This window comes from Rana temporaria, chromosome 11, assembly GCF_905171775.1.
Source record: "Rana temporaria chromosome 11, aRanTem1.1, whole genome shotgun sequence".
Lineage (NCBI taxonomy): Eukaryota > Metazoa > Chordata > Amphibia > Anura > Ranidae > Rana > Rana temporaria.
Genome location: NC_053499.1, coordinates 12,892,834 through 12,917,712, shown reverse-complemented (window position 1 = coordinate 12,917,712; position 24,879 = coordinate 12,892,834). Strand labels below are relative to the sequence as shown.

The following is a 24,879-nucleotide window of genomic DNA, read 5'->3' as shown; positions in this document are numbered from 1 at the left end:
ACTGACACCAACAATTGGGCACTATTCCTCCCATTGACACCAACGATACTGACACCAACGATTGGGCACTATTCCTCCCACTGACACCGATAAGGGCACTAGTCCTTCCACTGACACCAACGATGGGACACTATTCCTCTCATTGACACCAACAATAAGGGCACTAGTCCTTCCACTGCAACCAACAATAGGGCACTATTCCTCCCACTGACACCAACAAAGGGGCACTATTCTTCCTACTGACACCAAGGGGAAGATTTAGTCAAATTGGAGAGTGCAAAATCTGGTGCAGCTCTGCATAGAAACCAATCAGCTTCCAGGTTTTCTTGTCAAAGCTTAAGCGAACAAGCTCAAGTTAGAAGCCAAATTGGCTATTGAACACAGCTGCACCAGATTCTGAGCGATCCAGTTTTAGTAAATTGACCGTCAATGATGGTACATTTTTCCGCTTACTGACACCAAGGATGGGGCCCTATTCTTCCCACTGACACCAATGATGGTACACTATTCCTCTTACTGACACCAATAGGGCACTGTGATTTCCACTGACACCACTATTTCCACCACTGACACTAACCATGAGGCCTTATTCCACCAACTGACACCAACGATGCACTAGTCTTCCCATTGACACCAAGAATGGGGCACTATTCCTTCCACTGACAGACACCAACGATGGGGTACTCTCTCTACTATTGACATCAATGATGGGGTAGTATAACTTCCAATGACACCAACAATGTAAAGCTAAAGCCATTCCTCCCACTGACTCCAAGGATGGGGAACTATTCCTCCCAATGACACCAATGATGGGGCACTATTCCTCCCACTGACAATGGGGCACTATTTCTCTAGTCATACAACACTAGAATTTTACTATAGCTTGTGGGCGGAGCATTCGACCGGAAATGTACGATTGCGGCGTCGTTCAGTTTAGCTGCTTCGTCGAATCTTCTTAGAACATTCAACGGGCACCATGAGCCTTCAATTGACAGATTCAACCTTAATTCAGATTTTCGGACAAATGCATTTTTTAACGAAACCAAATAAATAAAAAAGAATTTCGGGAGTAACTAAATAATTTTATTTTTCGGATGAAAACGAAATTCCGAAACTGAATATTTCAGTATGCACATGACTATTGGCCAGTCCAGCTCTTCTAAAAAGCATGAAGAACACTAAACGGAACCTTTTTTTTTTAGAAAGTTTGGAGACCCCAGGTCTATAAGCATCGCCCGTCTAATTGGATACGCTAAAATGTTAAAGCTTTGTACCTTGAGCCTATTGTCTTACAGCGAGTTTAGGGTTAAGGTTAACATGGAGGTTGTTGGTATTGACTTTGTTGGTTGTATCAAAAGACATTGCCGAATGTTACTGGCAGCTTCAATGATTCGGCTTCTAGGCCTTTTTTGGAAACGGGCAACTTCTGCTTGTTTGTAAAACAGATGAACATGTTCAGAAATAGCTCCGCCAACAGGATACACAACAGTGCCACCACACCCACCAGACTCTCCGACACATTGGAGGATTCCTCATATACACAGAGCAGCCTTTCCATATCTTTTTTAAAACAAATGAACTCTTGGAAGAGCTTAGAGGTCTCAAGGAGCCCCTGATAATTACTATGTGTGCAGCTCACGATTCATTAGCATGAAGAGTAGGTTGTAGAGTTCTGTACGGTGTTAGTCATCTATTAATGCAGAACGTTGGGAATGGAGAAATGTATTAAGCCTGAAGAAGGGGGTCTAAGTTTTGCCAAAAGCTTGCATCTTAATTACATGAGAATAAATAAAAAAGGAATAAGTAATGTGGGATATTTTGCATATCTGACTCTTACTCTGTACAGTTTTTATTATCAGTAATAATAATAACGAAATAGATAATAATAATAATAATAATAATAAAGACCGGTAAAACACATGGACAGTAAAATTTCTTAGTGTTTCTTACATTGATGGTCAGTAAAGAGCCCCCTTATAGTGGTTGTCATTGGTAGAAGGTCCACCATTCATTGGTGGGAAGTGAGAAAAATGTGCCTTGCATGGGTACTCACTGGTGGTCAATGGGAAGAATGTTCCCTACTATGGTGCTCAGTGGGAAGAAGGGCCCCAACATGATGTAGATGGCCAATGGGAAGAAGGTCCCTAACATTGATTGTCAATGGGAAGAATGCTCTTTACATTGATGCTCAGTTGGAAGAAGGACCCTAACATAGAAATTCAATGGGAAGAATGCTCCTTACTTCAGTGCTCAGTGGGAAGAAGGGCCCTAACATAGATAGTCAATGGGAAGAATGCTCTTTAAATTGATGCTCAGTTGGAAGAAGGACCCTAACATAGAAAGTCAATGGGAAGAATGCTCTTTACATTGATGCTCAGTTGGAAGAAGGACCCCCAACATAGAAAGTCAATGGGAAAAATGCTCCTTACTTCAGTGCTCAGTGGCAAGAAGGGCCCTAACATGATGTAGATGGCCAAGGGGAAGAAGGTCCCTAACAATGATAGTCAATGGGAAGAATGCTCTTTACATTGATGCTCAGTTGGAAGAAGGACCCCAACATAGAAAGTCAATGGGAAGAATGCTCCTAACTTCAGTGCTCAGTGGGAAGAAGGACCCTAAGATAGATAGTCAATGGGAAGAATGCTTCTTACATTGGTGGTCAATCAGAAGAATGCTCCTTACCTTAGTGCTCAGTGGGAAGAAGGACCTCCAACATAGATGGTTAATGGGAAGCATGCTCCCTACATTGGCGGTCAGTGGGAATAATGTTCTTTACATTGGTGCTCAGGTGGAAGAAGGACCCTAAACATAAATGGTCAATGGGATGAATGCTCTTTACATTGGTGCTCATTTGGAAGAAGCACCCTATGGGAAGAATGCTTCTTACATTGGTGGTCAATGGGAAGAATGTTCCTTATATTAATGCTCAATGTAAAGAAGGACCCTAAAATAGCTGGTTAAGGGGAAGAATGCTTCTTACATTGGTGGTCAGTGATAAGAATGTTCCTTAAATTGGTGTTCATTTGGAAGAAGGATCTAAACATGTTTGGCCAATGGGAAGGATAATCCTTACATGGTGGTAAGTCGGAAGAAGGATCTTAACATTGATGCTCAGTGTATGGAAGGGCCCTAACATAGATGGTCAATGGGAAGAATCATTGTTACGTTGGTGGAATGAGAAAAATGTTCCTTACATTGGTAGTCAGCGGGAATGACATTGTTGGGGTCATTGTGAAGGCTCTCATTCATGGTAAAGCTATTATTAGTTACAATTACCAAACTAGTTCTGAACTGTTCATGGATGGTTCGCTATTGACCAGCTTCTCCTGATGCTCATTAAAGCTAAAGAAAAAGCAGACGAGTAGAACATTTTCCTTTAAGGTTGTAAAGCTTTGTGTTTTTTCTCACCTGAGACCCGAATCTCCTTGGGCGCGATCCCACGTTGCTTTCCCCGAGCTCTAGTCGGCTCTTCATTGGATGATTGATAGCTGCATAGCCATTGGCTCCCATGCTGCTGTCAATCAAATCCAATGACGCAACTTTACTACTTCTTTTTATTCTTCTCCATCTTTATAAGTTGATCACAAAACAATTAGAAATGTTTGGCAGATTAATATTCATATACTGCATTTTGGTTGGCTGCCTGTAGTTCTGCTTCAACAATTATCTGTAAAATATAAAAAGAAAAATCAGACTTACGATTCCAAAGGTCACCTTTGCCAGTCCAACGTGACTATCCAAGTTCTCCCCTCGGAAGAGAAGTGGGGGGGGGTTACAGGTACATTCTTGAGGTCCGTATGCTTCCTGGAAATAACAATAAATAAAATAAACACCCCGGGCATGTGCAATGGAACCAATTAAAAAAAAAAACACAATAAGATTATTTAAATGAAGGCAACAGAGGACCAGCCTGCGATTCATACATATGCATCAGCCTCATTTGCATGTAGGCCTCATTAACCAGCTTTAATTGGCGCCATCTTATCCCAAGGACATGGCGTTTTTTTCGGCGGCAGTTTAGAGATAGGGACAGGCCGGGGGCACCGTGCCGGCTTTGTATTACCGCGCGTACACAACACGGGCATAATTGATATTGAAATTCAATGAATCAGTTAATTGCGGAGAGCTACGTTTACCTCGGGAACGTTCTGTTATTTTTCTTTTTTACATTCATTAGCGGTCAAAATGGGCCGAAATTTTACACAATGTTCACTGTGATGCGTCCCTCACTCATCATCTGCCGGGCGCAGAGGGGGAAGAAGAAGCTAATTACCGGATGGATTGTTGGCCAAGATAATTTAATTAACTGAAAACGGTGGAAATAACAATCAGGTATATGTTTTCATGTTTAAGTGCAACAAGCTAAATGATGTGTAAAAAAGGAGCTTCTGTAAGCCTCTAAAAATGAAAAATTAACAAAGCATATCCTTCTATAGTGTCTACTTACCTCAATCCAATGCACTGAGTGCGATTTCTGTCTGCTCTCTCATTCCTCTGCTATCTGCATGAGTCACTTCTGACAGTCTCCAAACTTTTACACAAAGGGCCAGTTTACTGTACAGTCAGTGCCGATCCTGACCTCCCTGGGGCCCTAAGCAAAATGACATGTCATATTAAAGTTGAGGAGCGGGGGGAGGGGGTGTTCTTCTGTCGGAAATGAAATGACATCTTAGGCCTTGTACACACGGTTGGTCCAAACCGATGAAAACGGCCTTAAGTCCAGTTTCATCGGTCAAAACCGACCGTGTGTACGGCCCATCGGTCCGTTGTCCTTTGGTCCAAAATTTTAAAACATGCTTTAAAATCGAACCGATGGACCGCTGCCCGATTGCTCCAAACCGATGGTTAGTACAGAAAGCATCAGTTCAAAACCCGCGCATGCCTGTCGGACCATTCTCATCGATTTGGAACAACCGTGTGTACGCGGCCTTACATCTGTCACATCCTCTGTGACCTGATCGCGGGACACCGGCGTCAAATCGGGTCGGCGGGCGCGGTCCCCCAGCACAGGACCGGGTCACGAGCCCGCCGGCGGTGGCGCGCTCACGACCCACAGCTGGGCTTCTTAAAGGGGACGTACCTGTACGTCCATATGCCCAGCCGTGCCATTCTGCTGACGTATTTAGTCGCGCGGCGGTCCTCAAGCGGTTAAATGGAATATGTAAAGACATGTCATATTCTTAATATGTGGCTTCTGTACCATCTGTACTTGTATGAGGAAGTCTCCTGTTCTCTTTGTATTGCTTCCTTTGTATGAAATCCCTGGTGTTCCCACCAGCCCCTCTGCTTTCCTATTTAAAAAACTGACCACACTAAGTAGGAGAGCACCCAGTGGTCACCAGAACTAGTGTCCCCATTGGAAGATTTCTCCTCTATTACTTTCCTGGGGACAACCCAAAATTTGGAGCTTTCTTTTACTTTGAATTTCAATGATAATGGTAAAAAGGGCAAATAGAGAGGGTGGACATAGGGCCAGATTCTCAGTGGAGATACGACGGCGTATCTCCAGATACGCCGTCGTATCTCTGAGTTGCGCCGTCGTATCTATGCGCCTGATTCTTAGAATCAGTTACGCATAGATATCTGTTAGATCCGACAGGCGTAAGTCTCTTACGCCGTCGGATCGTAACTGCATATTTACGCTGGCCGCTAGGTGGCGCTTCCGTCGAATTCCGCGTCGAGTCTGCAAATTAGCTAGATATGCGAGTTCCCAAACGTACGCCCGGCCGACGCAGTAAAGTTTTGCCGTTTACGTTAGGCTTTTCCCGGCGTATAGTTACCCCTGCTATATGGTGGCGTAAGTGCGGCGTACCAATGTTAAGTATGGCCGTCGTTCCCGCGTCGAAATTTGAAAAAGTTACGTCGTTTGCGTAAGTCTTCCGTGAATGGGGCTGGACGTCATTTACGTTCACCTCGAAACCAATGACGTCCTTGCGGCGTACTTTGGAGCAATGCACACTGGGAAATTCCACGGACGGCGCATGCGCCGTTCGGGAAAAACGTCAATCACGTCGGGTCACAGTACATTTACATAAAACACGCCCCCCTGATCCAAATTTGAATTAGGCGGGCGATTTACGCTACGCCGCCGCAACTTACGGAGCAAGTGCTTTGAGAATACAGCACTTGCCCGTCTAAGTTGCGGAGGCGTTACGTAAATCGGATACGTTACGCCGCCGCAAAGATACGCGGTTCTATATGAATCTAGCCCATAGACGGCAATAAAAACCTGACAGGCATTCTAATCCTTCTGCACTCTTACCCAAAACTAAAAAAAAAAAGTTTTTCCTTTAGTTATACTTTAAGGATTGGGGTTAGGGTTTTGAAATGCATTTGTTTTTTTTTTAAAATTGAATGTATTTTATTATTTATTGTTATTAATAATAATAATAATATTCATTTTCATTCAATTATTACATTTGAGCAAAAAAAAATAAAAAAATAAAAAAAAAGTCCAAAACTCTACAAAAATGCAGTAAAAATCAGAAAAAGCATTTCCAAAAAATAAAAAATAAAAAAAAAAAAAAAAATTACCAATCTGCCCAATTCAGAACTACAAAAAAGCTCCAGAACGTTTTTGACCTTCAGGCGTTTGGTCGCAGGCGACTTGTAGTGGACATGTGAACCGTCTCCAGTGAGAATAATTGGCGTTTTTCGAGCTACAAAATGCCGAGGTGTGAATGGGACCTAAACCCGGACTGCCAGGGAGAATTTTCTTATTTCCCAGAGTTGAGGCTTTAAAAGCCCAAAATGAAGCCGTGATTATTGCGCTCGTTATGCAGCCAGGCGAAATAACAAGTAGAGGAAATGGCAACGCTTTTCTTTTTCTTCCACTAAGCGCATGCGATTAGAAGTGTCACAATGTCACTCTTCCAGAGCGCAGTGGTCGGGGTCTCCGGGAGTCAGGCGCTGCCCCCGCACAGTACTACAATCAACAACGCTCCTGTTCTCCGAGCGGAAACAGTACGTTTAGATCTGATTTTGGTGAAGTTACTACTTAACCACTTAATCCCCCAGACCATATTGCTGGTCAAAGACCAGAGCCCTTTTTGCGATTCGGCACTGCGTCGCTTTAACTGACAATTGCGCGGTCGTGCGACGTGGCTCCCAGACAAAATTGGCGTCCTTTCCCCCCCCCCCCCCCCACAAATAGAGCTTTCTTTTGGTGGTATTTGATCACCTCTGCGGTTTTTAGTTTTTGCGCTATAAACAAAAATAGAGCCACAATTTTGAAAAAAATGAATATTTTTTACTTTTTGCTATAATAAATATTCCCCAAAAATATATGAAAAAAAACGTATTTTTTCCTCAGTTTAGGCCGATACGTATTCTTCTACATATTTTTCGTAAAAAAAAAAACGCAATAAGCGTTTATTAATTGGTTTGCACAAAAGTTATAGCGTTTACAAAATAGCGGGGGATTTTTATGGCACTTTTATTAATATTTTTTTTTTTACTAGTAATGGCGGCGATCAGCGATTTTTTTTCGGTACTGCGACATTATGGCGGACACTTAGGACACATTTTGGGACCATTGGCATTTTTATAGCGATCAGAGCTATAAAAATGCATTGGATTACTATTAAAATGCCACTGGCAGTGAAGGGGTTAACACTAGGGGGCGGGGAAGGGGTTAAGTATGTTCCCTGGGTGTGTTCTAACTGTAGGGGGGGGGTGGCCTCACTAGGGGAAATGACTGATCGCTGTTCATACATTGTATGAACAGAGGATCAGCATTTCTCTCCTGACAGGACCGGGAGCTGTGTGTTTACACACACAGCTCCCGGTCCTCGCTCTGTAACGAGCGATCGCGTGTGCCCGGCGGCGATCGCACCCGCCTGGCACGCGCACGGGAGTCGGGGGCGAACGGGGGGCGCGCACGCGCCCCTAGTGGCCTGCGCGAGAGCCAACGTTATACTACGTGCTCTCGCGCAGGGGAGCCGTCCTGACACCGTAAAACGACGGCTGCTGGTCGGCAACCAGTTAAAGCGGCTTTTCTCAACCAGGATTCTACGGGATCCTAAGGTTCCTCCAGAGCAGGAGTCCCCAAACTGCGGCCCACGGGCCAGATTCGGCCCTTTGCTTGCCTTTTCCTTCCACTGATACAAGGGGGGCAATTACTTCCACTGACACCAAAGATGGGGCACTAATCCTCACACTGACACCAAAGATGGGGCACTAATCCTCACACTGACACCAAAGATGTCATTTTTTACTCCCACTGACCACCAAGCCCAAGGCATTTTCTACTACCACCGGCCACAGTCCCCCCCCTAACGTTTGAGGGGCAGTAAACTTCGGGTCGCCACCTTTTCTTCAGGTCAAGCCCGAACACTTTAGCTGCGCACAGCAATTTTTCTTTATATATATTTATTTTGCTAATAAATAACATTTCTAATCATATGAAGTTAATAACAAGAGTCCCCCTTTACATCAGAGTCCACAGAGTTCTCCTTTTACATCTCAACTCACAGAGTCCCCCTTTACATCGGAGTCCAGAGAGTTCTCCTTTTACATCTGAACTCCTAGGCCCGGATTCAGAAAGACTTACGACGGGCATATCAGCTTTGCAGGGCCCTAAGCGGCTTGCATAGTGAGCCTATAGGGCGGATCGGCCCTGAGTGTACATACGGTATTATCTGTATTTTCCTCCCGGCTTCCGGGTACTCGCTCCCGCGGGAGTGGGCGTTACTGTGCGGAGCCGCAATGTCACCTGGGACTTTGCCCATATGATTGACGTGCCTGAGAAAAACTCCCCTCGGCGGATAAGGCGCGTCACGAAAAGTAGCCGAACCGCGAGTCGGCTCTATACAGCGCCGACTCGCGGTTTGGCTACTTTCGGAAAGTCACGACGCGCCTTATCCACCGAGGGGAGTTTTTCTCAGGCACGTCAATCATCTGGGCGAAGTCATTGCGGCACTGCACAGGAACGCCCACTCCCGCGGGAGCGAGTACCCGGAAGCCGGGAGGAAAATACCGATAAGGGCTCTTTCACACGGGCGGCCCGTTCAGGTCCGCCTGCCAGTTTTTTTGGCGGACCTGAACGGGCGCTCCGTGCTCCTCTATGGAGCCGCGGATGTCAGTGGTGACGTGCCCCCTGACATCCGACCCGCTCCGATCCGCCAAAGTGTGACGGAGGAAAAACCTACTTTTCCATCCGTCTGGCGGATCGGATTGGGTGAACACGGACAGACGGTCCGTGTTCATCCAATCCCCCCATAGGGGAGAGCGGGGATCAACGGAGCGATCTCCGCTGAGCAAGCAGAGGTTCACGGGGCGGATCATTACTGATCCGCCCCATGTGAAAGGGGCCTAATACCGTATTGTACACCCCCCAAAAAAACGGCATACTGTACACGTTTGAGGTATACTGCATGTCATGTTATATACTTGTTTTTTGGGTGAACTTCCGCTTTAATGTGCCAGTTTCAGCCCCATCTCTTCCCTACGACACGGCTCCATTTTCTTTGTTGAAGGCTGGTTCTCGTCTGATTTTTTTTCCTCCTGCAGTGGAGTCATCTTGTTGCTGATTTTACTCTTTAAACACATTCATTCTACAACCAAATTTGGTAATAAAAGTGAATTCTTAAAAAAAAAATAAACTGAAGGGGCACCTCTATTGTATACAGAGAATCCAGACTAAAGCTGCAGTGTTCAGCAGGCTCCATAAGGTGGGGATTTTATCTTTACCGCTCTGCGTTGTCTTGATGCCACAAGATCCCCCCCAGTGAAAAAAAAAATCCAACATCCAGGATCCATCCCATCTTCCAAAATCCAAGATCCATCCCATCTCTGAATCCATCGTTCAAGATTATTATTATTAGAATAATAATACAGAAATGATATAGCGCCAAGAGCCTACACAGCGCTTTACAACGTTAGGGCAAACAGTACAGTTACAATACAATGCAAAATCCAAAAGGTGTTGAGGTCCTCAGCGTCATATCCAGAGGTTGTCTTTGGGAAATAGACGTATGATTGCTGCAGAGGTTGAAGGGGTGGGGGGTCAGCCTGTCAGTGCTCAGACTATACGCTGCACACTGCATCAAATTGGTCTGCATGGCTGTTGTCCCAGAAGGAAGCCTCTTCTAAAGATGATGCACAAGAAACAAGTTTGCTGAAGACAAGGAGACTAAGAACATGGATTGCTTGAACCATGTCCTGTGTTCTGATGAGACCAAGATAAACGTATTTGGCATCAGATGGCGACAAGCGTGTGTGGCGGCAACCAGGTGAGGAGAACAAAGACAAGTGTCTTGTCTACAGTCAGGCATGGTGGTGGGAGTGTCATGGTCTGGGGCTGCATGAGTGCTACCAGCACTGGGGGGCTACAGATCATTGAGGGAACCATGAATGCCAACATGTACTGTGACTTACTGAAGCAGAGCATGATCCCTCCCTTCGGAGACTGGACCACAGGGCAGTATTCCAACATGATAACGACCCCAAACACACCTCCAAGACGATCACTGCATTTCTAAAGAAGCTGCGGGTAAAGGTGATGGACTGGCCAAGCATGTCTCCAGACCTAAACCCTATTGATCATCTGTGGGGAATCCACAGACAACGTCCCAGTGACGTAGCAGAGCGTGCGTCAGAGGGGGACGGGGTCACGTGACGCGTGGCCGCCTCCCCCTATAAAAGAAACGTCAAAGCATCGGCGCGTCATTCGCTGAGCTGTGCTCTGAATGGATGGATGTTCTCATCGCTGGACACATCACCCGGCGCTGGATAGACAACGATGGAGCAGCGAGCAGCACCGATCGTCTATTTTCACCGCTGTATTTTTATTTGGTTTAATTAATAAAGTAATTTGTTCTACGGTGTGTGTGTGTGTGTGTGTTTTTTTTCACAGGGGGGGGGGGGGGTCCCCTTTGTTAAAGGGGTCTTCCAGATTCTGATAACCCCCCTGCCCGCAGACCCCCACAACCACCGGGCAAGGGTTGTGGGGATGAGACCCTTGTCCCCATCAACATGGGGACAAGGTGCTTTGGGGGGCACCCCAAAGCACCCTCCCAATGTTGAGGGCATGTGGCCTGGTGCGGTTCAGGAGAGGGGGAGGGGCCGCACTCTGTCCCCCCCTCTTTTCTGCGGCCGGCCAGGTCAACGTGCTCGGATAAGGGGTCTGGTGTGGATTTTAGGGGGAACTCCACGCCATTTTTTTTTTAATTTTGGGGTGGAGTTCCCCTTAAAATCCACACCAGACCTGAAGGGTCTGGTTATGGATATTTGGGGGGAACCCCACGTCATTTTTTTTAAATTGACGGCGGGGTTCCCCTTTATATCCATATCAGACCTAAAGGGTCTGGTTATTTTATTTGGGGGGACCTCCGCGCATTTTTTTTTTTTACTAAAAGTCCGTGTCCCATTGACTTCAATGGGGTTCGGAGCCCGAACCCAAACTTTTTTTTTAAAGTTCGGGTTCGAACCCGAACATCCAGGTGTCCGCTCAACTCTACTTATGAGCTTAACCAATCTTGTTTTTTGTACAATTCTCCTTTAAAGGGGTGTGGCAATGGGGTGTGTCCTTTGCCTGCATACTTTTGCTGATAGGTGTCCCTCATTCCATCTCAAAAAGTTGGGAGGTATGCACATGTGTCTATGGGTATCTCCTTGTAATGGCATTCCCGGGGAGAGCTGTCCTTGTCCCGATGGTCCTCCATGCATGGAATAATCAATGACAAATGAAGGAAATCAGTCAGTAATCTCCGACAGACACTAAAGAACATCTGTTTCTATAGAAAACAATAAAAAGCCCACAAAAGCCAGCAGCTGTAATTTTTGTTAGCTGGTAATTTTCACTGCCTGACTCTTGGGATCAGTCCAGCTCTCCTCTAACAGGAAGGGGATTTTTCCCTGTTGGTTGTAAAATTAAAGTTATAAATGAAAATGCAAGCTACAAAAAAATTAAAATATATATTATATATATATATATATATATATATATATATATATATATATATATATATATATATATATATATATATATATATATATATATATATATATATATATATATTCATTCAGGACCTTGTCATATAGGTTGCTTTACTTTCAAAAAATTCACACAAGAAATGTAAAAACTGTTCTTATGGAACTTCCTGTTTAGGGCGACAACTCTGCCTTGCAGGGTCTCCCGCAGGTATAGCGTTGTCACCGTCCTTGGTTGCTCCTCGTCTCTTAAATGGCAAGAGTAAGCGTTGATGCAGCAAGTACCAGCCTGTGCACCCCTCTCTAATGATCTCATGAAGGTGGAACCTGGACACGGTTGTGACAATGTCTCCTGTACAGCAGTTTCCATGTAGCATAGTATACGCAATGCATAATGCAAGCACACGGCATCATGGGCTGGTAGGAAGGGCTGGCAGGGTGCTGGAAAAGCATCCCAAAAACATCACAGCAGCACCCGGCTACAGGAGTCCTCCCAAGAGTCCCGATACAAGCAGGGGGCTGGCTTCTGGGAGATGTTAAGCAAATACCCAAATTCCATGATAGGTGGATGTCCGAGTCGGTGTTACTAGTAGAGTTACCAAGTGTCCCGGATTGCCCGGGACAGTCCCGCATTTTGCTGGTCTGTCCCGGGCACATTCATACCAGGACAATATAGTGTCCCGGAATAAAACTGACACAGCCACCCCCCAGAGCTGATCTGATGCCCCCAAAAAAGGCCACCACATCCTAACCCCAACCCCTAATCTTAGCCCTGACCCTAATCCCAACCCGTAATCTTAACCCCCAACCCCCAATCCTAACCCTAATCCCAACCCGTAATCTTAACCCTGACCCTAATCCCAACCTGTAATCTTAACCCCAATCCTAACCCTAATCCGAACCGGTAATCTTAACCCCAACCCCCAATCCTAACCCTAACCTGTAATCTCAACCCCAACCCCCAATCCTAACCCTAATCCCAACCCGTAATCTTAACCCTGACCCTAATCCCAACCCTTAATCTTAACCCCAACCCCCAATCCTAACCCTAAACCGAACCCGTAATCTTAACCCAACCCCCAATCCTAACCCCTAAACCGAACCCGTAATCTTAACCCCAACCCCCAATCCTAACTCTAACCTGAACCCGTAATCTCAACCCCAACCCTTAATCCTAACCCCGATCACAACCCTTACTCTTAACCCAACCCCCAATCCTAACCCCTAAACCGAACCCGTAATATTAACCCCAACCCTAATCCCAACCCGTAATCTTAACCCTAACCCCCAATCCTAACCCTAATCCCAACCCGTAATCTTAACCCAACCCTAACCCCTAAACCGAACCCGTAATCTTAACCCAACCCCCAATCCTAACCTAATCCCAACCCGTAATCTTAACCCCAATCCTAACCCTAATCCGAACCCGTAATCTTAACCCCAACCCCCAATCCTAACCCTAATCCGAAACCCGTAATCTTAACTTCAACCCCTAATCCAAACCCGTAATCTTAAACCCAACCCCCAACCCGTAATCTTAACCCCAACCCCCAATCCTAACCTGACCTTAACTCTAACCCCTTACCCCCCCCCCCCCCCAAAAAAATATATACAATAATAATAATAATAATAATAATAATAATAATAAAAAATATAACATTTTATGGAAAAGCTAGAAAAGCTGAAATACCAGCAACAAATGATGCAACAGATGATAGTTTTCTCTATTGGCTAATAAGAAAATGGCAAAGCAAAAAAGAAAAAATGCACACGTTGCGCATAAAAACGCGCCAAAAATCACAAAAAAAAAAAAAAGGAGAAAATGCTCATAGATACTACACTGTGAATGCAGCGCAAGTCAGAAAAAGTGAGCGGGAGGGAGCTCTGATGCCTCGTACACACGGCCGGGAATCCCGACGGGAAAAAAAAAAAAAAAAAGAGAGCTGGCTCTCTTTTTTTTGCCGGTGGTTTTCCCGTCACAAAAACTGCGAAGGAGCATACCGGCCAAAAGCTCTCATGGCAGTTTTCCCGTTGGAAAACCCGGTCGTGTGTACGAGGCATCGGACGCGGAGACGAGGGGTACAGAGCAATTCTAAGGACGACATAAAGTGTGCAGATCCATGGATGGTCAGATCTGTCAATCTCTCCTCTAATGCCGCGTACACACGGTCGTTTTTTGTGATGAAATAAAACGACGCTTTTCCAACTTCATCATAAAAAACGACGTTGCCCACACACCATCGTTTTCGGAAAATGCTCTAGCAAAGCGCGGTTACGTACAACATGTACAACGGCACTCTGTTCCATTCAAGCTCCCGTCTCATAACTTGCTTCTGAGCATGCGCGGGTTTAAAACGTCATTTAAAAACGTCATTTTAGCCCACACACGATCATTTTTTACGACACAAAAAACGACATTTTGAAAAAACAACATAAAAAATTGAAGCATGTTCGATTTTTTTTTTGGTTGTTTTTTAGAAGACAAAAAACGATGTGAAGCCCACACACGGTCATTTTAAATGACGTTTTTAAAAACGTCGTTTATTTCATCACAAAAAACGTCCGTGTGTACGCGGCATAAGGATCTCCAACTAAATCTCCAGAAGAATGCCAAAGCAATGCCTGGGTGCGCCAAGGTGTCACGTTCGGAGGACGCTGAACAGAGCTGCAGCGAGACGAGATTGATTTTCATTCCCGATTGGCGGTCCGGATTCTCTTCCAAGTTCATTACGGCAGCGAACTCGTCTCTTCATCCTCCGGCTCCGCTTTGATGTTTGTGCAGCATTCTGCGCGGAGGGCGGGGCGTCCTGTAGTGCCCAAACTGAGCTCCAGGGAGCCTCCGCTGACATGAAAGACAACGGAGCTGTCCATCACGGAGGGCCGCGCCGCGGTAAACAGGATGAGCGCCCTTAGATGTGAGAGACAGACGCGTGCCCGCTGGTGCCTGGACCCGACCCTCCAGGTGTGCCAGCTAATTTATCGCCACCAGCTGCGCCACTTGGCAGCACTTAGTCGCTCTGCTTCCAATTTGTAACTTTGGCTCGGCGCAACGTTTCATTATCAGGAGCCTGGCGGCGGGGCTTTCTGATTATTTAGGGGGTTTCATGGGTAGCGACTTAAATGCTGCAGTAAAAAAAAAAAAAAAAAGCTAAATTGAACAATTTAGAAATACCTGTGAAAATCAAAAATCCACAATAAGTAGCTTTCCCATTGTGATGGTTCACCGGAGACTCCAAGAAAACAAAAAAAATGAATTGCCTAATTCTCTATCACTCCATTTGTTCTGTTTTATTGAACTGCGTCAGGTTTCTATTGTTCTGTAGCAAGCTGACATCTAGTGGCGCTTTTGGGTCACTACAACTTGTTTACTTACGTGTGTTTTGGTACGTCCCTCTGTCCTCCCCTCCTGCTCTAGCCCTAGCTAGACCTTTCTTCCATGTTTCCTAAGACCCCATTCACACCTGAGCGTTTTGTAGCTTGAAGCTTGAAGCTACAAAATGCTGGAGGGGAAAAAAATCAATTATTCTCTATGGAGAAGGGTCATATCTCCACTTCAAAACGCCTGAAGCCAGAAGTTCAAAAACGACTGAAGCTCAAACAAGTTCTGTGACTTTTTTTTTTTTAGGCAGATTTGGGCGTTTTTCTGTTTTTACATTGGTGACCCTAGACCTGTCCAAATTTGCGACAAAACACGGTAAAAAACGCAGCAGAAACCGTGGCAAATCGTGGTAAAAAAAGCCACAAATATCGCGGTATAAAACCGCCGCAAAATGCTACGCTCAGGTGTGAATGCAGCCTAAGTGTTTTATGTGAATGCAGCCTAAGTGTTTTATGTTAATACGTTGTGACCCGACGTAAATTACATTTTTTTTTGAACGGCGCATGCGCCGTCCGTGGGAGTATCCCAGTGCGCATGCTCGAAATTAAACCGGAACAAGCCAATGCTTCCGACGGTGACGTCATTCTACGCAAAGCCCTATTCGCAAACGACTTACGCAAACGACGTAAAATTTTCAAAATTCGACGCGGGAACGACTGCCATACTTAACATAGGATACGCCTCATATAGCAGGGGTAACTATACGCCGGAAAAAGCCGAACGCAAACGACGTAAAAAAAATGCGCCGGCCAGATGTACGTTCGTGGATCGCCGTATCTAGCCAATTTGCATACTCGACGCGGAATTAGACGGAAACGCCACCTAGCGGCCAGCGTAAATATACACCTACGATCCGACGGCGTACTAAGACGTACACCTGTCGGATCGAGCCCAGACTCCGTCGTATCTTGTTTTGTGGATACAAAACAGAGATACAACGGGGGAACTTTGAAATTACGCGGCGTATCCATAGATACGCCGGCGTAATTCGTTTGAGGATCTGGCCCTGTGTGTTGGTCTATCACATAAAATCCCAATAAAATACTGTATGTTTTTCGGCTGTAACGTGACAAAATGTGGAAAATTTCAAGGGGTGTAAATACTTTTTCACAGCACTGTATAAAAGGAAGCAGTTTAATGGAACGTTTCGCGGTTTCCGCTGGGACCGGCGCTTGCCATAAAGAAAAAGTTGTGTCCTCACGTTTCAGCTGTCAGCGCCGGACGACTAAATCAAGTGAGCGGGGAGATCGGAATTCCTATCGCACTGTAACATGCCGGGCGTGAAATTCCAAATAATCCTAATGCCTATTAATCCGGGGTGCGCCGCGCGGGGCATGAAAATCATGGGCCGGAGAGTCGCCTGTCGTCCTGACAATTGATAAGAATTTCCGGCTTTTACGTCTCCCAGGAATGCCTGGCAAATCCCTTCTCCAAACATTAAAGGGGCCCTCCGGGGGTCATGGCTATTAAATAAGTGCGATGTCTTTCAATGCCGACTTACCCTGCAAATCAACACGCCGCCGACCTTCCTGTGACTGCGCATGTACTGTATACGTACGATTCAAGGGCAACAGTAAAGTACAACTAAAGGCAAAACTTTGTTTTAGTTTTGGAAAAGAGTGGAGAAGGATTAGAACCCCTGTCAGTTTTATTGGGGTCTGTCCCCGGTATGGAGATTCACCCTCTACGTTTTTCCTGTTTAGACACGTGCAATTAGTTTAGTTCCAAATTAGCTTTTTACAAAAATTTGGACAAAATTAGTTAATTCAGAAATTTCTGAATTTTGCAATTTCCGAATTTTCTAATTTTTTACATTTTGAATTTCCAACATTTCCAAATTTCAGAATTAGGAAATTCGAAATGTCGAAAATTCGAAAATTCCGAAAGACACCCCCTCCACTTAGTATAGACCCCCTCCATTAGTACAGAACAGGAACAGGACAAAGCATTCCCCTCCATTAGTAAAGACCCCCCAGGACAAAGCACCCCCCTTCATTAGTAAAGACCCCCAAGACAAAGCACCCCCCATTAGTAAACCCCCCCCCCCCCCAGGACAAAGCACCCATCCCCAAATAGTAAAGACCCCCCAGAACAAAGCACCCCCCATTAGTAAAGACCCCCCCAGGACAAAGCATCCATCCTCAAATAGTAAAGACCCCCCCAGAACAAAGCACCCCCCCCCATTAGTAAAGACCCCCCCGAACAAAGCACCCCCCTCCATTAGTACAGACCCCCCCCAGGACAAAGCACCCCCCTTCATTAGTACAGATCCCCCCAGGACAAAGCACCCATCCTCAAATAGTAAAGACCCCCCCCCCAGAACAAAGCACCCCCCCATTGGTAAAAAGCACCCCCACCATTAGTAAAGACCCCCCAGGACAAAGCACCCCCCATTAGTAAAAAAACCCCAGGACAAAGCACCCATCCACAAATAGTAAGAACCCCCCCAGAACAAAGCACCCCCACCATTAGTAAAGACCCCCCAGGACAAAGCACCCCCCATTAGTAAAAACCCCCCCAGGACAAAGCACCCATCCACAAATAGTAAGAACCCCCCCCCAGAACAAAGCACCCCCCCATTAGTAAAGACCCCTCAGGACAAAGCACCCCCCTCCATTAGTACAGCCCCCCCCCCCAGGACAAAGCACCCCCCTTCATTGGTACAGGCCTCCCTCAGGACAAAGCACCCCCTCCATTAGTAAAGATCCCCCTCAGGACAAAGCACCCCCTCCATTAGTACAGACCCCCCCAGGAGATAGCACCCTTCCATTAGTTAAACCCCCCCCCATCGCAAGCCGACACCCCCCAAACCCCCCCACCTCGTTAATGCACCAGCTCAGCCAGGGCTTTTGTCACCCTCAGGATGGTGTTACACACCCCCCCCCCCCCCCCCCAAATAACAGAAGTACAGGGCTTAAGTTATCTACACTTTTTAACCTGAAAACATTTAAAATGTAAAACGGGTTACAGTCCATTGTAATAATTGGAGCCCCTCTGGTACTTTCATAGTATACTTTTTGTACAGAGTTCTACGTATCCAACCAAAAAGAGGGAAAACTGAGGATGAATGGAGGACAGAGGGGTTGTATTTAGGAGACATTGGAAGCGATGGTGGAGCTATTCCATACTTGCTCAGTAGAGGTTTCTATTGACCTCCAGCAGAGTACAGGGGACGGCGTGTCTAATTCCGCCTGTTGACGGACGGCTCATATGTGTCCCCAACAGCCTTGCCTTATGGCGTCCAAAGACTTGGCCACAGCTTGCCAGGTCATGTCATTTGCTGGGCACAAAACTGTCACCCTGGGTGGCCGACCCCATCGTTAACCTTCCAGCCGCACAATCTGTGTCCCTTTACAGCCCGGGATACAGCTGACACGGTATGTAATATACCATGTCATATCATTGACTGCAGGGGGCGCTAGGGGGTCGCCTCTTATTAGCTGTATGTGAATTTTCATAATTCGTAACTCCGAATCTGCGCCGTCGTATATTTAAGCGTATTCTGGTAACCAGATACGCTTAAATTAGGCTAAGATACGAGCGGCGTAAGTCTGCTACGCCGTCGTATCTAAGGGTGCATATTTACGCTGGCCGCTAGGTGGCGCTTCCGTTGTTTTCCGCGCCGAATATGCAAATGAGCAAGATATGCCGATTCATGAACGTACGTACGCCCTTCGCAATTAGTTACGCCATTTACGCAAGACATACGCCGGCGTAAAGATAAAAGCTGCTCTCCAGGTGGCGCAGCCCATGCAAAGTATGGACGTCGGAACAAGCGTATCTTTTTACGTCGTTTGCGCAAGTCGTACGCGAATAGGGCTGTGCGTAAGTTACGTTCACGTCGTAGGCAGTGTTCGACGTATCTTAGGCATTCTATCCGACGCATGCGCAATGGGATACGTCTACGGACGGCGCATGCGCCGTATGATCAAAACGTCAATTAACATAAAACACGCCCACCTCTTTTCCAATTTGAATTAGGCGCGCTTACGCCGGCATGTTTACGCTACGCCACTGTAACTTAGGATACAAGTGCTTTGTGAATACAGCACTTGCCTCTCTAACTTGCGGCGGCGTAGCGTAAATGACCTGCGCTACGCCGGAACAAAGAAGCGCCGCTCTACCTGAATCCGGCTAAATATTGCCAAAAGTATTGGGACACCTGCCTTTACACGCACATGAACTTTAATGGCATCCCAGTGTTAGGCTACTTTCACACTGAGGCTCTTTACAGGCGTTTTAGCGCTAAAAATAGCACCTGTAAAGCGCCTTTCCTGCCACTCCAGTGTGAAAGCCTGAGTGCTTTCACACTGGAGAAGTGCGCTTACGGGACATAAAAAAAAAGTCTTGCAAGCAGCATCTTTGGTGTAGGTTTAGGAGCGGTGAATACACTGCTCCTAAAAACGCCCCTGCCCATTGAAATGAATGGGCACCGCTGCCGAAATGCCTGCAAAGCACTTTGGCAGCGGCACTACAATGGGCACTATTAAGCCTTTCTTCGGGCCGCTAGCAGGGGTTAAAAGCACCCCGCAAGCGGCCGAAAAGCACCGCTAAAAGGACAGTAAAGTGCAGCTAAAACTAGACTGGGATGCCATTAAAGTTCATGTGCGTGTAAAGGCAGGTGTCCCAATACTTTTGTCAATATAGGGCCAGATTCTCGTAGATCCGCGTATCTTTGCGCGGGTGTAACGTATCCCATTTACGTTATGCCTCCGCAACTTAGACGGGCAAGTGCTGTATTCTCAAAGCACTTGCTCCGTAAGTTGCGGCGGCGTAGCGTAAATCGGCCGGCGTAAGCCCGCCTAATTCAAAATTTGGAACAGGGGGGCGTGTGTTATGTAAAATAAGCATGACCCAACGTGATTGACGTTTTTCACGAACGGCGCATGCGCCGTCCGTGGAAATCTCCCAGTGTGCATTGCTCCTAATACGCCGCAAGGACGTATTGGTTTTGACGTGAACGTAAATTACGTCCAGCCCCATTCACGGACGAGTTACGCAAACGACGTAAAATTTTCAAATTTTGTCGCGGGAACGACGGCCATACTTAACATTGGTACGCCGCACTTACGCCACCATATAGCAGGGGTAACTTTACGCCAGGAAAAGCCTAACGTAAACGGCGTAACTGTACTACGTCGGCCGGGCGTACGTTCGTGAATTCGCATATTTAGCTGATTTACATATTTCGACGCATAAATCAGCGTACATGCCCCTAGCGGCCAGCGTAAATATGCAGTTACGATCCGACGGCGTAAGAGACTTACGCCTGTCGGATCCAATAGAAATCTATGCGTAACTGATTCTAAGAATCAGGCGCATAGATACGACGGCACAACGCAGAGATACGACGGCGTATCTGGAGATACGCCGTCGTATCTCTTTTGAGTGTATTTTTTAGCAGAGACCTTAGAGAATAAAATGGTGGGTTGCAATTTTCTTTCTTATTTTCTAAATACATTTTAATTTTAATGCAAAAAGAAAAAAAATAGATTACCCAATTTTTTGGTAAAATATAAAAGATGAAGTTGAGCGGCGAGATAGAGCGGCGAGATAGAGCGGCGAGATAGAGCGGCGAGATAGAGAGGCGAGATAGAGATAGAGAGGCGAGATAGAGATAGAGAGGCGAGATAGAGATAGAGCGGCGAGATAGAGCGGCGAGATAGAGATAGAGAGGCGAGATAGAGCGGCGAGATAGAGATAGAGAGGCGAGATAGAGATAGAGAGGCGAGATAGAGATAGAGCGGCGAGATAGAGCGGCGAGATAGAGATAGAGAGGCGAGATAGAGCGGCGAGATAGAGATAGAGAGGCGAGATAGAGCGGCGAGATAGAGATAGAGCGGCGAGATAGAGCGGCGAGATAGAGCGGCGAGATAGAGCGGCGAGATAGAGCGGCGAGATAGAGCGGCGAGATAGAGCGGCGAGATAGAGCGGCGAGATAGAGCGGCGAGATAGAGCTGCGAGATAGAGCTGCGAGATAGAGCTGCGAGATAGAGCTGCGAGATAGAGCTGCGAGATAGAGCTGCGAGATAGAGCTGCGAGATAGAGCTGCGAGATAGAGCTGCGAGATAGAGCTGCGAGATAGAGCTGCGAGATAGAGCTGCGAGATAGAGCTGCGAGATAGAGCTGCGAGATAGAGCTGCGAGATAGAGCTGCGAGATAGAGCTGCGAGATAGAGCTGCGAGATAGAGCTGCGAGATAGAGCTGCGAGATAGAGCTGCGAGATAGAGCTGCGAGATAGAGCTGCGAGATAGAGCTGCGAGATAGAGCTGCGAGATAGAGCTGCGAGATAGAGCTGCGAGATAGAGCTGCGAGATAGAGCTGCGAGATAGAGCTGCGAGATAGAGCGAGAATATGTTTAGGGGTTCCAAGTAATTTTCTAGAAAAAAAAAATATCGATTTTTTCTTGTGAACAAAAAGTGTCAGAAAATGCCAAGTGGTTAGGTTGCCCAAACTGTACCCAGGGCAGCTCAGCTCATCCCTATTCCCAGATTTTTGCAGCAACTACTGAAATCAGAAGTATTGGTCCGGTAGGCATTCCTCACAATGTATCTTCCATTAATCCTATAGATAAAGCCCGGCGCTTACCGACATACCAAGACCAAAAAACGCTCCTACACAGAACCCCCCTGGGCATCACCTGATACACCCGCCCTGTAAATAACTTTTCCTGCTACAACATAACAGCTAATGAGTCTGTTGTCTGCGTGGCACAGCTGCATCCAGGTGTTTGTAGCTTCTTCTGGATTCCCGCGGGTGGGGGAGGGGTCTGCCAACCTGACAATCACTCCAATATCAAACATAAGCCATGGCGCTGTCTATTACCAGAGCACCTCATTACCGAGACCCTCCCTGGAGACACCGAACTCTGGATAGCATTGTTTTCTACTGCGTTTGGATGTCTAGAGGTTCCAATATAATAAATCTGAACTCCGGGATCAACAAATATTATCCAAGTCCATTCATCATCAAGCTTTACTCTCGGTGAGCTTTGTGTATTTCTTTTAGATCTGTGCAGTAATCCAGTGTGAGACTTTCCCTCTGTAATAAAGACCGCTCACTGCTGCTCTCTCTCCTTGTGCAGGGTGACTGGTCTCGTCTCCGCCCCTTCCTGTAGTTTTCTGCAGGTAGCCTGTAGTGGGTGGGGCCCGTTGGGTCCGTCCCATAGCTCTGCTCTCTCTACTTGTGCAGGGTGACTGGTCTTGTCTCCGCCCTCTACTGTAGTTTTCTGCAGGCAACCTGTAGTGGGTGGAGCTTTTCAGTCCCTCCAATCTGCTCTCTCTTCTTGTGCAGGGTGACTGGTCTTGTCTCCGCCCTCTACTGTCATTTTCTGCAGGCAACCTGTAGTGGGTGGGGCCCGTTGGGTCCCTCCCACAGCTCTGCTCTCTCTACTTGTGCAGGGTGACTGGTCTGGTCTCTGCCCTCTACTGTCATTTTCTGCAGGCAGCCTGTAGTGGGTGGAGCTTTTCAGTCCTTCCAATCTGCTCTCCCTTCTTGTGCAGGGTGACTGGTCTTGTTTCTACCCTCCACTGTCATTTTCTGCAGGCAGCCTGTAGTGGGTGGAGCTTTTGGGTCTCTCCCACGGCTCTGCTCTCTCTACTTGTGCAAGGTGACTGGTCTTGTCTCCGCCCTCTACTGTCATTTTCTGCAGGCAACCTGTAGTGGGTGGAGCTTTTGGGTCCCTCCCACAGCTCTGCTCTCTCTACTTGTGCAAGGTGACTGGTCTCGTCTCCGCCCCCTCCTGTACTTTTCTGCAGGCAACCTGTAGTGGGTGGAGCTTTTGGGTCCCTCCCACAGCTCTGCTCTCTCTACTTGTGCAAGGTGACTGGTCTCGTCTCCGCCCCCTCCTGTACTTTTCTGCAGGCAACCTGTAGTGGGTGGAGCTTTTGGGTTGCTCCCACAACTCTACTCTCTCTCCCCTTGTGTCCGATCAGGTCCTCCTGAAAAACTGACCGGCGGACAGCTCGTGTGAAAGGGGCCTTGGGGCTGAAGTTTAAATATGGCGATTTTTTGACGTAGTTATATTGTTCCAGCTTGGACTCTTATTATATTTTTTGCATGGCGATTCCCCTTTAACCTCTTCCCAACCGCGCTATAGCCAGACCCTGCTATGTATTTTGGGTGACTTTTGGGATCTGTGTGACATTTTTTCTTTTAAAAAAAAAACAGGAGGGAAATATCATTTGTTGGCAATTTAAAACACTTTTTTCCCCCATTTGTAAATGTCACTTCTCTGGGCTTAATGGAATGAAAAAATGTGTTTCTTTAGTATAGGTTTTCCAGGGCAGTTGACAAGCGTTTTTTGACAAGTCTTTGCCCATTATCCCAGATTATGGCCATTTTTTTCATAAAAAGAAAAAAAAAAAAAAGGAGGGAAATGTCATTTGTTGGCAATTTAAAACACTCTTTTTCATTTGTAAATGTCACTGCTCTGGGTTTAATAGATAAAAAAAAAGGTTAGCCTGTAGCTAGCTACCATAACCCCGGTATCCTCTTTTTCAGCGGGCGGTCCGCTACAAGATAAAAGTGGTCTCTGCGGCAAGTACCTCGCAAGATCACTTTTAAAAATCGGTGGCGGGAGAGGGGCCCCCCTCCTGCCATTCTCCGGTGTCGGTGATCGGGTATGCTCCCTTGTATGTGTGGAGACGAGTGATGGGAAGATGGCCCCCCACCCATCTCTGTATCACTGCAGGGAAGTGGCGTAGACTCCCACGGGAGTCTATGCCCAGAAGTGGGTGCAAATACCTGTATTATACAGGTATCTGCACCCCCCTTGAAAAGGTGCCAAATGTGACACCGGAGGGGGGAGGGTTCCGAAAAGCGGAAGAAGAAAAAAAGACGAAGAAAGACGAAAGAAGAAGAAGAAGAAAGACGAAAGAAGAAGAAAGACGAAAGAAGAAGAAGAAGAAGAAAGACGAAAGAAGAAGAAGAAGAAGAAAGACGAAAGAAGAAGAAGAAGAAGAAAGACGAAAGAAGAAGAAGAAGAAGAAGAAAGACGAAAGAAGAAGAAGAAGAAGAAAGACGAAAGAAGAAGAAGAAGAAGAAGAAGAAGAAGAAGAAGAAAGACGAAAGAAGAAGAAGAAGAAGAAAGACGAAAGAAGAAGAAGAAAGACGAAAGAAGAAGAAGAAGAAGAAAGACGAAAGAAGAAGAAGAAGAAGAAGAAAGACGAAAGAAGAAGAAGAAGAAAGACGAAAGAAGAAGAAGAAGAAGAAGAAAGACGAAAGAAGAAGAAGAAGAAGAAGAAGGACGAAAGAAGAAGAAGAAGAAGAAGAAGGACGAAAGAAGAAGAAGAAGAAGAAGAAGGACGAAAGAAGAAGAAGAAGAAGAAGAAGGACGAAAGAAGAAGAAGAAGAAGAAGAAGAAGAAGAAGAAAGACGAAAGAAGAAGAAGAAGAAAGACGAAAGAAGAAGAAGAAGAAGAAGAAAGACGAAAGAAGAAGAAGAAGAAGAAGAAAGACGAAAGAAGAAGAAGAAAGACGAAGAAGAAAGACGAAAGAAGAAGAAGAAAGACGAAAGAAGAAGAAGAAAGACGAAAGAAGAAGAAGAAAGACGAAAGACGAAAGAAGAAG

General features: G+C 46.3%; 1 protein-coding gene across 2 annotated transcripts in view; it reads right to left on the bottom strand.

The window, feature by feature from the left end:
• The window catches only part of TSPAN18 (tetraspanin 18), a 172,052-nt gene that overhangs the window by 115,388 nt on the left and 31,785 nt on the right, over window positions 1-24,879 (bottom strand). For both annotated transcript variants that reach the window (XM_040328056.1, XM_040328057.1), the window contains exon 2: window positions 3,700-3,804. The gene's annotated coding sequence lies outside the window, so the exon portion shown is untranslated. The remainder of the gene's footprint in view (window positions 1-3,699; window positions 3,805-24,879) is intronic.